Genomic DNA, 3,869 nt, shown 5'->3' with positions numbered 1-3,869 from the left:
CCTGGGGCATCCAGCCTTCATGAGGTCAAGGTTCTCTTCTTCCACCTATGCCCAGCAGGGCCCTCCACTTTTACATATTCAGCTGAAGCCCTGGATCCCCCCCCCTAAGTGCTCCCAGACTGGTGGTTTAGACCCTGGGAGCTGTGGTTGGTTGGTATTGTTGCTCTCCTCATGGTGCCACAAACCCTTTCAGCTCCTTCAGTCTTCACTCTAACTCCTCTATTGAGAACCCCATGATCAGTTCAATGGCTAGTTGTGAGCATCTGCCTCTGAATATGTCTGACTCTTGAAGGCCTCTGAGGAGATATCCATATCAGGCTCTTATCAGCATGCACTTCCTGTCTTCCACATCAGCATCTACCTTTGGTGATTGCACATGGGATAGATACTCAGGTGGGGTGGTCTTGAGACGGCCCCTCCTTCAGTTTCTGTCCCTCACTTTGTCTCCATATTTGCTCCCTTGAGTATTTTGTTGCTCCTTCTAAGAAGGACCGAATCACCCTCACTTGGTCTTCCTTCTTTATGGGCTTCATGTGGCCTGTGAGTTGCATCTTGGGCATTTCAAGGTTCTAGGCTAATATCCAATAATCAGTGAGTGAATACCATGTGTCTTCTTTTGTGATTGGCTTACCTCACTCAGGATGATAATTTCTAGTTCCATCCATTTACCAAGGAACCTCTCGAATTCATTGTTTTTAATAGCTGAGTAATACTCCATTGTGTAAATATACCACATTTTTTGAATCCATTCCTCAGTTGAAGGACATCTGGGTTCTTTCCAGCTCCTGGCTATTATAAATAAGGCTGCTATGAACATAGTTGAGCATATGTCCTTGTTATATGTTCGAGCATCTTCTGGGTATATGCCTAGGAGTGGTATAGCTGGATCCTCGGGTAATGCTATGTCCAATTTTCTGAGGAACCGCCAGACTGATTTCCAAAGTGGTTGCACCATCTTGCAGTCCCACCAACAATGGAGGAGTGTTCCTCTTTCTCCACACCCTCGCCAGCATCTACTATCACCTGAGTTTTTAATCTTAGCCATTCTGACTGGTGTGAGATGGAATCTCAGGGTTGTTTTGATTTGCATTTCCCTGACGACTAAGGATGCTGAACATTTCTTTAGATGCTTCTCGGCCATTCGAGTTTCTTCCGTTGAAAATTCTTTGTTAAGCTCTATACCCCATTTTTTAATAGGGTAATTTGGTTGTCTGGAGTCTAATTTCTTGAGTTCTTTGTATATATTGGATATTAGCCCTCTATCAGATGAAGGATTGGTAAAGATCTTTTCCCAATTTGTTGGTTGTCGTTTTGTCCTATTGACAGTGTCCTTTGCCTTACAGAAACTTTGCAATTTTATGAAGTCCCATTTGTCAATTCTCGATCTTAGAGCATATGCCATTGGAGTTCTGTTCAGGAACTTTTCCCCTGTGCCCAAGTATTCGAGGCTTTTCCCCACCTTCTCTTCTATTAGTTTCAGTGTATCTGGTTTTATGTGGAGGTCCTTTATCCACATAGACTTGAGCTTTGTACAAGGGGATAAGAATGGATCAATTTTCATTCTTCTACATGTTGTCTTCCAGTTGAACCAGCACCATTTGTTGAAAATGCTGTCCTTTTTCCACTGGACAGTTTTAGCTCCTTTGTCAAAGATCAAGTGACCATAGGAGTGTGGGTTCATTTCTGGGTCTTCAATTCTATTCCATTGATCTTCCTGCCTGTCTCTGTACCAATACTTATGAGAGATATTCCTGATGCTCTGTGTAGGTAGTAGGTCTTTAGGAGGGTGCACCAGTTCGTCTTGATCATCATTACCACAGAGGATTTAGAATCATCTGGCAGATAAGACTTTGGGTGTATCTGTTGAAGATGTTTCCAGAATAGTTTAACTATGGAAGGAGGGCCTACGGTGAGTGTGGGCAGACCATTCCCTGGAGGCTATCAAACTGAATAAGAGAAGTCAAGCTGAGCACAAGCCTTCATCTCTCACTGCATCTTGACTGTGGGCACAATGTGACCAGATTCCTCAAGCTCCTGCCACCATGCTTTCCTACCATGATGGACTGTGTCCCTCCTGAACTCTGGAGTCAAAATTAGCATCTCCTTCCTTAAGTAGCTCTTGTCAGGCGACTTGTAATAGCAATGATAGAAGTAATTGATACAGAAGATATTTTGTTTTATTTTTTTTTTTTTATTTATTTATTTTATTGATGAGTACACTGTAGCTGTCTTCAGACACACCAGAAGAGGGCATCCAATCTCATTACGGATGGTTGTGAGCCACCATGTGGTTGCTGGGATTTGAACTCAGGACCACTGGAAGAACAGTCAGTGCTCTTAACCGCTGAGCCATCTCTCCAGCCCCCAGATATTTTGTTTTAAATACACATAGAGAGAGCTAGGCATAGAAAGAAATCCTGTGTGGAAAAACCCTTCCTTACAGTGAGCATTTACTAAACACGTCTATCTCTAAATCTGGACTTTCATATTCTGTTCTCTGTAGGAAGTGCTCTCTACAAATTTATCCTCTGTTCAAATTAGAATTCCTCTGTATCCATGCAACCTCAAAAATGTCACTTCTAAGTCAAGTCACCAAATCCATCAAGATAAGTCCAACCCATCAAAAATTCTAGCTCATCTGGTCATTTACCCATACTTTACAAAGTAAAACTATCTACCTTAGTCACTGAATGCTACCAAAATGACATGCCATCAGTTGAGTAGCTTATAAACAACAGACATACTTCTCACTGTTGTGGAAGGTGAATTTCAAGGTCTGGGTGTCAACATGGTGGGGTTCTGGTGAACGTCCTCTCTAGATTATAGACTGCTGCTTTCTCATTGTGCCTTTGTATAATGGGAAAGAGGATGAGGTGATACTGTAAGTCAGTGTTCACAGAAACACTACACACACTGCAAGGGCTCTACTCTCAAGCAGCAGCCACCCACTAACAGCATCCCCTTGCAGGATAGGATCGAAACATGTGAATTTGACATTATACAGACATTGGGTCAATGATAATCTCATGGGTCAGAGATGTGTTTGGTTTCTTTGTAAAACCTCAAGACAAGAGAATAGTGTTGATGATGATTCCTGTGTGAAGAGAAGCTTTGTGTTACTAGGACTCGGAATAGCAAGTGGCCAAGATGCACTTGCCTCAGCCATCACCCCAGTGAAGCATTCATAACATCCTGTGTCAGGATCTGGGGTGTGGTTCAGCAGTAGAACAACCCTAGCACATGTGAGGCCGTGGGTTCAATCCTCTAATACTGCAAAATAAGTTGTGATATCCCATGATGTCAACTTGAACGGAGAACTGTCAAAACTGAGCAGGCATTTTTGGAGAACAATTTTGAAAATCTTCATAAATTTTTAAATGCACCTGTTTTCTGGCCTAGCGATTTCACACTTAGAAACTCTCAGTACATGGCTGTACATGTGCACAAAGATACATATTGAGGGATATATATTCTGGCACAGTTTGCAAAAACAGCAGAGCTAAAAGAGCACACATGTCCACTGTTAGGAAACTGGTCAAGCAAGTAAGGATGATGGCTATAGAGTAATACCCAACATTTACAAAGATGTCTTTTTTTTTTTTTTTTTGAGACAGGGTTTCTCTGTGTAGCCCTGGCTGTCCTGGAACTTACTCTGTAGACCAGTCCGGCCTGGAACTCAGAAATCCACCTGTCTCTGCCTCCCAGGTGCTGGGATTAAAGGCATTCACCACCACTGCCTGGCTACAAAGATGTCTTAATGTGAGCTAGAGAAATGGTCTAGCCATTAAGAGTGACTGCTGCACTACCAGAAAGACAGAATTCAGCTCCCAGCATCCACATCAGATAGATTTCAAACACCTGTAAATCCA

The sequence above is a fragment of the Grammomys surdaster genome, unplaced genomic scaffold, assembly GCF_004785775.1.
Source record: "Grammomys surdaster isolate TR1022 unplaced genomic scaffold, NIH_TR_1.0 239, whole genome shotgun sequence".
Taxonomy (NCBI): domain Eukaryota; kingdom Metazoa; phylum Chordata; class Mammalia; order Rodentia; family Muridae; genus Grammomys; species Grammomys surdaster.
This window is presented reverse-complemented; position numbering follows the sequence as displayed.